Source organism: Gossypium arboreum, chromosome 3 (genome assembly GCF_025698485.1).
Source record: "Gossypium arboreum isolate Shixiya-1 chromosome 3, ASM2569848v2, whole genome shotgun sequence".
Taxonomy (NCBI): domain Eukaryota; kingdom Viridiplantae; phylum Streptophyta; class Magnoliopsida; order Malvales; family Malvaceae; genus Gossypium; species Gossypium arboreum.
This window is the reverse complement of record NC_069072.1, coordinates 108,532,567-108,545,069: the sequence shown is the minus strand read 5'-3', so window position 1 is coordinate 108,545,069 and position 12,503 is coordinate 108,532,567. Positions and strand designations below refer to the sequence as shown.

The window sequence follows — 12,503 nt, the reverse complement described above, 5'->3', positions numbered from 1 at the left end:
TTATAAAGATTGGCACTAGAAGTTACCATTTGCCCTCTTTGCTTATCGAATGTCTGCTAGGACCTTTACCGGGACAATGCCTTTCTCTTTGGTCTACGGAATGGAGGCGGTTCTGCCTATCGAAGTTGAGATTTCTTCTCTCCAACTTTTGTCAGAAGTGAAGTTAGATGAAGTAGAATAGATCCAGTCTCAATGTGATCAGTTGAATCTGATCGAAGAAAAGAGGCTAAGGGCTATCTGTCATGGTCAGATGTACCAAAAATGAATGATGCGAGCCTATGACAAAAAGGTTCGCCCTAGAGAATTCCATGAAAGGGACCTGGTTTTGAAAAAGATCCTTCCCATACAAAAACATTTCAGAGGGAAATGGATGCCAAAATGGGAAGGACCTTATGTGGTAAAGAAAGCCTTTTCCAGAGGAGCACTTATTCTAGCCGAGATAGATGGTAAAAACTTACCCAATCCTGTGAACTCGGATTCCGTCAAAAAGTATTTCACCTAAAGAGGGAGAGGCTAAAGTAAAAACCTGCAAAAGGCGTTTTGAGACCTTGAAAAAAAATAGAGGCCAAGGCGAAAACCCGTAAAGGGCGCTTTGAGACCAAAGGGGTTTTTGAATTGAAAACCCGAAAGTGGGCAACTCAAATTTTGAATATGGGGCATGTGGTAGTCTTGTCCTCTCAGAATTAATAAGAAAGAGGAACGTTACATCTTGGGGCATCAAAAAAATACTTGAGATCTCCTGAACACATATCTAGCTTGAAATGGTCTTTGAGAAGTTTGAACAGAGAAACTCGTGCTGGGATATCCGGGGCACCTGTTTTTATCTTATTCATTTTGTATCCTAGAAAAATTTGTTATCTTGATTACTTTATCCACTTCGAGCTTTGCTCTTAATATAATTTTATCTTGTTCATTATGATAGTATTTTTCAAGCATTTTTTTCGTTGAAATAATGATTATTGAACTTATAATATTCACATAAAGAAGTTTTGCATATTACTCTGAAGGCTTCTAAATAGCACAAGAACATGAAACAAGACTGCTGTTTAGAACTCACCAAATCTAAGGGTTGGAAATGTTTAAGAAAGAGGAGTTTAAATCATGACTATCTCTTCGGATTTTCTTCAAAAATATTAGTTAAAAGAAGAAACAAAATATTGCATCGGTGATACAACCTCGACGAATAACGAGCAACTCAAGCATTCTCGAAAAAATGACATTCTACGTTTCTACATACACATCTGGTCATGTTACCCAGATCAATTGATTGAAGAAGCCACAAATCCTATACCCTTGAGTTGCAGTGGAATGGATAGAAGAAACCACAAGTTTTATCTCCCTGAAGATGCAGTGAAGCAAGCCAGCTGAGTAAATGATGATTATTTTTTGGATTTTCTGCCAAAGGTACCACCTGAACAAAGAAGACAGGATAACACATCAGTGACAGAACCTTGATAAACAATGAGAAATGACAACCCAAATATTAAAAAGGAATCATTCTCATGACATTCTACATTCATGCAAATATCATACACATCTAGTTAGGAGCATTCGATTCATTTTGATCATAGCATCCTAATCATTTGGCATGAGCATAGACCCATAAAATTAATTCTACAGGTCATGTTCCCTAGAGAGCGGCGTAATAGATCGATGAAACCACAAATCCTATACCTCTGAAGTTACAGTAGGTTAGATTAACACATCATAGAGAATATTATCTCCCTGAAGTTGCAGTGGAGCAGATTGAAGCCATAAGTCTTATCTCCCTGAAGTTGCAGTGAAACAGACTGAAGATAGCGAATCTTATTTCTCTGAAGTTGTAGTGGAACAGATTGAAGCTATAAATAAATAGATCTTATCTCTCTGAAGTTACAGTAGAGCAGATCATAGCAAACCTTATCTCCCTGAAGTTGCAGTAGAGCAGGTTGAAGTTAAAGTCTTATCTCCCTGAAGTTGCAGTGGAGCAAACTGAAGATAGCGAGTCTTATTTCCCTGAAGTTGTAGTGGAACAGATTGAAGCTATAAATAAATAGATCTTATCTCTCTGAAGTTGTAGTAGAGCAGATCATAGCAAACCTTATCTCCTTGAAATTGTAGAGGAGCAGACTGAAGATAGCAGATCTTATCTCCTTGAAGTTGCAGTGGAGCAAATCGTAGCCACCATTCTTATCTCTCTAAAGTTGCAATAGAGCAGGATAAAAATACACAAACCTTATCTCCCTGAAGTTGTAGTGGAGCAGGTTGAAGTTACCAGTTCTTATCTCCTTTAAGTTCTAGCGGAGTAGATCGAAGCTACAAATCTCTTCTCCCTGAAATTACATTGGAATAAATCGAAACTACAAGTCTAATCTCCCTGAAGTTGCAGTAGAGTAGATTAAAATTTACAAGGCTAGTCTCTCTAGAGTTATAGTGAAGTAGATTGAAGTGACAATTCCTATATCCCTGAAGTTGCAGAGGATTGAAACAAGGCTACCTCAAAGAAGAGAAGCACTAAAGAAACCAAGATTCGACAAGACCAGGCAAAATTGGCCTTCTTTGAAGTCTTTGTACTATTCTCGTTACACGAAAATGAGCAAAGAGGGGCAGCTGTAATAGGCCAATTTTGGCCTAACAAAAAAACAAATAAAGCCAAAATTTTTAATAGTCTAAGTCCCTTTGTTACATCAGCCCAAATTTACCAAAATAAAATAAAAACCCAAAACATAAAACAGTCCATGACCCAACCTAAGACCTAGCCCAAAAATTCAAGGCCCAAATGGCCCAAAATATTTTAGAAACAGAAACCCTAGGGCTTCTTTCCCTTGCGCCGTAGCCAAGCCCCAGCCTTCAGCACCGTACGACCACCACGCACGCCTCTATACCCTCCAGACACGCACCACGCACACAACGTACTGCAAACAGACAAGAGAACGATAGCAAATAAGAAAGAAAATAGAAAAACTTGTATTTTTTTCTTTTATTTTTTTCTTTCGGCTATAAAGCCTAAAAAAGAATCAATGTATTTTTTTTACACGCATACATTCAAAATACATAGAGAAGAAAAAATCAAACAGTTTTGAAAGGTGATTTTCTTTTGCTTTTATCCTATTTCCTTCTAACCTCGAAGGCAAAAAAAAATATCTAAATTCATTGAGAAATAATAAAAGGGGGAGGGAGTACACACTCACCGGAGGCGTTTCATATTCCTCTGTCGATCTTTCTCTTTGGTGCTAAGATCCAGAACCCCTTTAGGGTTCGATTCGGGGGTCGACAACGCTATGGTTTTAAGAGAAATCGACCCTTTTTTACTCTTTCTTTGAAAGCCGGAGGTTTCACCTCCAACGACGGCATCCGATGACCTGAGCTCGGCAGTTCCCCAAGGCCGGAGTTCGAGGGCGAGAGAAAAACAGAGGATATTCCTCTTATTTTTTTAAAAAACCTAGCAAAATTGATTTTTTACGAAAAAATTTTGACTTTATAACTAGTCCAAACGGCGCCGTTTTGAAAGCTAAAGGTCCGCGTGTTGACCTGATCAGCAGGTAGGGTCCGCGCGCTTTCGTCCTAAGGGGCTATTTGCGCGATGAGTCCCTCTCTATTTGCACTGAGCTTTAATTAAACATTGACTACATTCTATTTATTTTTAAATCTTCCCGGGAATTTATGCGCTATTTCAACTTAGTCCTTATTTAAACGCTGCGTTTCAAGACTTTGGATATTTCTAATTTAAATCCTTGACCATTATGGGCACTTCATTTTAGTCCTTGTCTTTGTCTTTAATAATTTTATTTATTTATAGACTGTCCTTTTGATTTTATTTTATTTCAATCAAGTTTTTTAGTTTATGTTTTTATTCTTCGTAATTCTTTTATTTTTTAAAATTATCTAAACATAGTTTTAAACTACTTTATTGATTCAATATTGTTTTAAGTTGTTATTCCTTTCATTTGTATAATTGTTTTTTTAAATTGTTCTATTATAAAAATTTTATTTTATATATATATATATCTCTTTGCTTTAAAAATTTGTCGATATTTTTTAAAATAATTTTATACATTATTATGTTGATTATGTATTATTTTATGTATATACTTCTTTTAAATCTATTTATATTTATATATTTTCTTTTAAATCTATATGTAATTTATCTTTTAAGTATTTGTGTTTATCTCAAACATTTTTATATTATTACCTCTCTCTCTATATATATATTTATAATAAGGTTTAATTCATGTATATTATTTATTTAGATAGATCTATATTTTGTATACTATGTATTTTGATTTTCTTCTTACTTAATATTTATTTCAAAATTCCTTCATATATTACTCCTTAACATATTATTTATTTTATTTTTATTCCTTATCTATGTCTATTTTAAACTTTCACATATATTACTCGCTTTAAAAATTTTTGCATATCGATGATTTCAAATTTTCCTTTTCTCGATTATTCATTCTTATTTACTTTAAAACTTGCTACATTTCATTTGTGTTAATTTGCTTGGTACATTTTTAAAATTGTCTTGTAATTCATTGGCTTTCGTGTATTAATATTAGTATTTGTATAATGTATGATGTGTTGCCATTGTGTGTACTCTATTTTCATATGATTATGGTTCATTTGTAAAGTATTATTGCCATGTATTATTATGTCATGCTTGCAATTATACTTTTATTTCCTACTATCACATCGTGATTTAAACTCTAATAGATTTGGCCAATATTAGTCGTTTCATTTCTTGCCCCAAACAAACTGAATAAATATATTTTGAGTAGGTTTTATAATTGCTTATTTGAAAGATTCTCAAAATAAGGTAATATTTCGTGTTTGGAAATTCGAGAAAACGTGCCCTAACGTGCTGGGTTTCGAGTTTTTCGTTTGACCAAATAGCCAAATATCCTCTTAAAATTTCAATGCATGAGTTTTGGACATCATGAGATGATCTTAGTTTTGAGGGTTTAACTTGTTGTATCCTAACGTACTGGATGTGATATTTTATTCTTTCGAAGCAAGATAATCTTGATATCCAATTTGAGTATATTCAAACATTTTTAAAGGGGATTGTATTTTAAAATCTTTTCAAATTTTCGACATTAGGGCATTAATTAATCAATTAGGTACCAATTTTAGGCGTTGCGAGGGTGCTAATCTTTCCTTGTACGTAACTGACTCCTGAACCCATTTTCTTGAATTTCATAGGCCAAAATCAATATTTTAATAAAGTAAAATGTTTTATACGTGATCCGATCACACTTAAACAAAAAGGATTGGTGGCAACTCCGTATTTCTTTTTAAAGTCGATCCCTGTTTTTCAAAAAAAATGGTTTCGACACCTGAGTGGGGGACATTTTGGAGGATCACGAACAACATTAAAAGTATTACATGTTGGCTTTTTTTGGCCGACCCTATTTAAAATGCATATGCCTACATGAAAGAATACAATTGATGCCTACCAAGATGTACTTGAGGTATAGTTATTTGATGTTTGGGGTATTGACTTCCTAGGCCCTTTTCCTTCTTCTTATGGTAACAGGTACATCTTGGTAGCCATTGATTATGTGTTCAAATGGGTGGAAGCCGAGGCATACCTGACTATTGATGCCAAGGTGGTGATGTGGTTTCTTTAAAAACATATATTCACGAGATTTGGAACTCCTAGAGCTATAATCAGCGATGAAGGTTCCTATTTTGTGAATAATTGGTTAAAGTGGTTGTTGGACAAATATAGCGTAAAACATAAAGTCACTATAGCTTACCATCCTCAGATGAATGGTCAAGCTAGTTTGCGTGCGAATAAAGAAATAAAGGGCATACTTGAAAATGTAGGACACCCAACTAAAGAGATTGGTCTCAGAGACCTGATGAAACATTATGGGCCTACCGAATGACATTTAAAATTCTATTAGGGATGTCTTATTATAGGTTAGTCTATGGTAAGACATGCCATTTGCTATTTGAACTTGAGCATAAAGCTTATTGGGCTCTTAAACAACTCAATTTAGACCTAAAATTTGTTAGATACAAACGGATGTTACAACTTAATGAGTTGGAAGAGATTAGATTATTCTCTTACAAAAATGCCAAAAATTTTAAAGAAAAATAAAAAAGATGGCATGATAAGTACATTTGTCTCGTTTTTTCATATGGAGTAGTTGAACTCCAAAAAAATAAATGGGGTATTTTTAAAGTTAATGGTCAATGACTGAAACATTATTGGACATAAAATCGATCAAGAAAATACTTCTCTCATTTGAATTGATCCATGAAATTTTTTTGTTGGAAAACTGTTACTTTTGTAAATAAATAAATTTTACCTTTATGTTTATTTTTAATTTTTATTCTCAATTTATTTTTTATTTTTAGTTGTAAATAAATAGATAAGTTTTGTAAATAAATAAATGAGTAAATAGAAATAATAATTTAAATAAAACTATTAACTAAAATTAAGTTAATTTTTTAACTTAAGTGAAATTAGAGTTTTTTTTATTTGTTCTTCCCTAGTTTTCTCTTTTCTCTTTCTTGTGTTTTTTTTTTTAGCTACCGCATTCCTCAGCAACATTGTCCTCCACACCGCCGCCAACACCCCTCGCCAGCCCAGCCTGGTGCGGTCCGATGCCCAACAACACGAGTCAACCTGTGCGCCCAGCGTGTGCACGTGCATCTTCCAGCAGCAAGTCTTTGTGCGTTGCTCTGTCACACACCATCGCGAATCATTATACGATTGCAATAGTCATGACCACCATCGGACGCTTGCAGCAGCCATCACATACCATCGATCCATGTCGATCACATATCAGTGGCCTCTTTCGGGCACAATTGAGTACCAGCAAGCCTTGTCGATTACCATCGTCAACAATTGGAAGCAATCAGGACCTGTAGAACCTTGTGCGCCACCAGCCGACGATAGCAGCAGAATTTTTTCAATAGTTTCCCTGTGATTATGGCTGACCCTTCAACATTCGGTAAATCCTATTTGCCACTCCTAACCCATCTTAAGGTATTTTTGGATTTTATTTTTTCTACTAAGTGGTTTTTGTCTTGATTCTGCCCTTCCTAGGCAAGATACTAACATGGAGGGGGGAGACAGACACAGACAATGATAGGTCAATAAATAAATGTAGGGGGTTTTCTTTGTTCAAAGACATTTCTTTTAGTTAGTTTTCTTTATGTTTATTAGAAACATTACTTTTACTTTTTTTATTTTTGCAAAATAAATTCTAGCTGCAATTATTTTTTAGTGTTTTTCTTATTTTTATATGATGGATGTTTTGAACAATAAGAACATTGTTCCACTTAAGTTCTTGAGGGATCATGCCTCAAATTTTTTTTATTTTTGCCTCAATTTTTGTAGAAGATGAATTCGTACAGGGAGGCATTGAAGTAGAAAAGACACTCAACATCAATCAAGTATGGTATTTAGTTCAAATTCAGGTATGATCTTTTATTTATTTCAAGTATTTTTATGTTAAATAAATTACGAGATTGAATTTTGATTTTATGAGTATGTAGATTCACCATAATTGTTTCATATTCCTTGGAAATTAAGAATGCATGAGGATTTAGTCTCTAGAATTTATTTGGTATTTTCCTTGAGGCAAAATCTTAGGTAACAAAAAGAGTTTAAAAATGACTTAGGCATATTTTCTTTGAATCAATTGAGTTTTCAAGCTTACCTTATTAATTAAATCCTTTGAAAACCAATTTTGAGTTGTATGGCCTATATTTTTTGGAAATAACCCATGAAATACATAGCTTATCTTAAATAATTGTTTTTGTGACCTAACCTTTAAATCTTAGTCTTGCTTACATTGGAAGTGTTTTGAAGTTTAAGTTTGGGGGAGTCCAAAAAGATCATATGGTGTAAAACACTCAGATGAATTACATATACAGAAATATGCTCTGAAAGGTACTTTTTAAGTTCAAAAGAGAAAGAGAGAGAGAGTACCATTAGGCACAAATGTTGAAAATAAAAGAGTTAGTGAGTGATTACAAATTTTTGAAGGCCAAGGTAAGCTAGGTTTAAGGTTATTGAACCTAAAATATCTATTCTTCCCCATACATTAACCCTATCCCCATTACAACCCTTACTAAGACCTATTAATTTAAAACTGCTAAGTTAACTACATTAGTGGAGAGGGAATATCAAGTCAACATATGAAGATGTGTTAAATTTGAGGAATGATGCTTAGTTGATTTAGGAAATTAATCTTTTATAGTTGAACTTAATCTACTCTTAAAACTAGTTGTTCAAATCATGATTTATTAGAATTTTAGTTACTTGAATAAATATTGGATGATATGTTGTCTATGACTACATATTTACAAGATTGATTTGAGAATAAAATTTTTGTTTTTCTAAAACTACTTGGATGAATAAAAATTTTATATGATGACATGTTTTTAGCATTCCTCGGGACGAGTAATGATTTATTTTGGGGTGTGTAAACTCCAAAAAAATATATTTCAACATTTTTTTATTTATAAATCATGCTAATTCTGAGTAAAAATATTACATTTTCTGTTGTTTTATACTTAATTTCATGATATTCTATTATTTCCATGGGAATGCGTTAAGTTTATGAATATTATGTTAAATGCAAGTTATTTTGTTATTTTTTGGGATTAATTGGTCTAAGGGAAAGGATGACAGAATTTTGATTGTATTTGGGTCTTAGACAGGTACAGGTTGAAAGGATGATAAATGCAATCACATGAACTTCAATTAGTGACAATTTAGAATGAATTCCAAGAAGGCCCAATATTGTTTAAATTGGATTCTCAAAACCAATTTCATATACCCAATTTTACCATAAAATAAGTTGGCAAAAATCACTGCTAAAATTAGCAGTCCCTAACCACTCATCCAAACACAAATAGCAGATTTGACCCAATATTTTCCAAAAGAAAATCATCATAATATCTTCTTTATAAAAAAAACCCTCAACCGTCGATCAACTGCTAAAAATAGAAGTAAAAAATAATCACAATTTGACCATATTCGGCTGGCCACACAATTAGAGAAAAAAATTAACTTCCTTGCTAAATTTAACAAGGAAGACTCACTCCTCCACCATACAAGGGACGACATGATCATGAGAGATTATGGGATATTTAATTTGATACTTTTGGCATGGGTTCAAATGGCTATAAAAGAAGCCTTCATCCATCATTCAAGGCATCAAAATCCTATCATCTTTTACACATTTTCACACCATTTTCTCACATCTATTTTTAGAGAAAAATTCCTTTGAGTGTTCTTGCCTTTCTCATGGCTTGTTAACACTTGAATTCCAAAAAACAAGGTAATCACTTGCCGAAATGAGAGCAGCAAGGAGGATAACTTGAAGACGTCTAGATGATTTTAACATAAAGTTGAGGAAGAAAGCCACCATGGGAAGTTTCAAGGAGCAACCACAGATAGCCCCCTGCATCCAGTTGTTAACTCTTTGCATTGTGAAATGGTCGTGGATAGCCTCCATCGACTACTTTGTAACACCACTAACCTGTTTCCGACGCCGTAATAGGGTTATGAGGCATTACTTGATAATACACTTTATTTACATACATTTATACATTCATAAATAAAATCCATACAAATTATGCACAATGCACTTATAAGGCCCTACGAGACCTTAAAACATGCTTAGAAGTGGTTCGGGACTAAACTGATAACATTTACAAATTTTGGGAAACTTAAAAAAAAATTATTTGATTTCACGGTCACACACCGGTGTGAACAAGCCGTGTGCCTCACACGGCCACCAGACACGTTCGTGTCACAAGCCGTGTGAAAACAGGGCATACATACTGACTTGTACCACACAGTCGGAGACACGCTCGTGTTTCATGGCCATGGGAAAACTGGTAAGGTTACTGACTTGGGTCACACAACTGGCCACACACCCATGTGCCAACCCGTGTGTCACACACGGCCAGTAGACACGCTCGTGTGTCTAGGCCGTGTAAAAAATGTAGGGTATATTGTCTTAATTTGAAAGGGTACCCCAAGGGACACACGGTCGTGTAACATGACCGTATGTCGCACACGGTTAAGACACACGCCCGTGTGGACAAAAAATAAATCATTTGAAAAGCCAAATTGCCACCCTTTTCTCTTGCAGACAAATCCACCAAAGTGGTATCATTTCATCACATATATAAGCAACCAAAAACCTGCCAATTCATACACATATCATGCCATGTAAACTCGGTTTTAGCTAAATCAGAACAGTGGTTTTGGAACCACAAATCCGATGTCATAAAATTATTTTAATAATATTATTGATGTTTATAGCATGTGAATATATATGTGTGAATTTCGTGAGCTAATTTCGTCTTTTAAGTGGTTAATTTGACTAAAGGACTAAATCGCGTAAAATGCAAAAGTTGCATTCTATTTGTTTAAAGTGCTTAATTACTTGGTTGACTAAAATAAAAGTCCTTATGATGATATTAGACCATTAGAAGTGTTAATGGATATAAATAGGCTTAATATCATGAAATTTGGAGACTTTTAATTAAGGTTATATTAGTAATTAGCTTAATTAACATATAATAAATAAAACAAATAAAGCAATTAAGGCTATCATCTTTGTCATAGCTGTATAAAGCTTGGAGAAAAGCCATTTTAGGGCTTGGAAGCATTTGGTCACTTTGGAGCTTAATTGTAAGTTCATTTTAGCTCAATTTTTGATGATTTCTACGTTTTTGTGATCGTTGCTTTGAGTACTAACTAGCCCATGCTTTAATTTTTGAGCTTGTTGGTGATTTTGTGAGTTTCCATTGATGAATGTTTGAGCTTTTGAATGATTGTTGATGAATTATGAAAGCTTGATGATAGATATTAAAGTTTTGTTAAGTGGTTTTTGACAAAAATATCAAAAAGGGATTAAATTGTGAAAAGTGTAAATTGAGGGGTTGAAATGTAAAATAAATGTGAAATATGGGCTACTAGGGGCACTATGGTAATTCGTCCAAGCATGGGTTAAATTGAATTTTATGAATTTCGTGTATTTGTGAAATAGGGACTAAATTGTATAGATGTGAAAGTTTAGGGGCTAAAGTAAAAAAATGCCCAAATGTATATTTTTGGATGAAATTTAATGAATTGGTGATTAAATGAGTTAATTTTTAATACATATAGATCAAGAAAAGAAGAATTCGGACTTAGATCGAGGCAAGAATAAAGTACTCGATTAGTCGGTTAGTTTCGTTGTTTCTATGATCGAGGAAGTTTGTAGGTGTTAGTTTTGTTATAAATGAATGTTATATGCTTTGATATTTCATAAAATTTGTTTATGAGATTTTGGATAATGTTTGAATTGTTAATACGACTATATAGAAGTATTCGACTATGAAATTGACAAGTGAAACTTCCCGGTTAAACCTTAAGTATAGTTATGATGATAATGACATGTTATTAAGTTAATGCATTGGCTTTGGGCCATGATATCGGCACTTTGGGTGTAAATAATACCTTGATTTGGCTAAGGGTCATGGTATAGGTACTCCGGGATAAGTTACCTTGATTTGACTACGGGTCATGGTATAAGTACTTATCGGTTGTGATCCTTGAGTATCTGATTTTTAATCTAAATGATACAGTGCGTAAAGGAATGACTTGCTTGAGAAAGAGGTTAGTACGAGGTGGTACAAGTACGTACGAAACCTAATTGAGCATTACAATGAGTAAGTTCAATGAGATGTTAATGAATCAAGTTTTGAGACATCATAGGAAGGTTTGTGTTAATGAGATGTTGTTTTGGTAATGTGTATATTATAGAATTGTATTTATTTGATGAATTGAATTGCTTAACTATAAACTTACTAAGCTATGAAGCTTACTGTGTGCTATTTGTCTATGTTTTATAGATAGTCAAAGCTAGTTTGGACTCAGGGATCGTCAAGAGCATCGTTACACTATCGATCATTTGCTGGTATTTTTAAAGCTTGTATATATAGTATATGGCATGTATAGGTTAGTGTCATTTGATATATTTTGAGCTATGATGTTAGCCATATGATTTGGCTTGTTAATGATGTAAATGTTAGTATGTTTTTAGCCATTTAAGTTGGCTTAAGTTATATGCTTGATAAGTGATATATGTGATGTTTATAATGCATTATATATATATTGGCATGTTTTGGTATGTTTGCCTTAATTGTGGATATAATTAAATGGATGTGGACTTGGTTGTTATCAATGTTTGAGGAATGGTAAGTTTTGATGGTTTTAGTATATGAAATTTAGTAGTTGAATTGGTTGATAATAGATAGCTTCATATGTGATTGATTTGGCATGTTTTTGTTTGCCTAGAGATGTATTGAAATGGTGTATTTTGGTAGCTATGAGTGCTTGTGGAAAGGGTGGCAAATTGGCTTTACAAATGGCTTATTTTTGTCCACATAGGCAGAGGCACGGGCGTGTGTCTCAGCCGTGTGCGACACACGGTTATGTTACACGGCCGTGTGTCCCTGGGGTAGCCTTACGAATTAAGTCAGTATACCCTACAAGTTTGACA

At 33.8% G+C, this 12,503-nt stretch overlaps 1 long non-coding RNA gene across 1 annotated transcript; it reads left to right on the top strand.

Annotated features, from left to right (window-relative positions):
* The first annotated feature begins 6,426 nt into the window (after positions 1-6,426).
* Positions 6,427-12,131, top strand: LOC108471296 (uncharacterized). The gene is made up of 4 exons (XR_001869502.2): positions 6,427-6,944; positions 7,040-7,099; positions 7,334-7,413; positions 11,854-12,131. It is a non-coding gene; the product is annotated as an uncharacterized LOC108471296 (long non-coding RNA).
* The last annotated feature ends 372 nt before the right edge of the window (positions 12,132-12,503 follow it).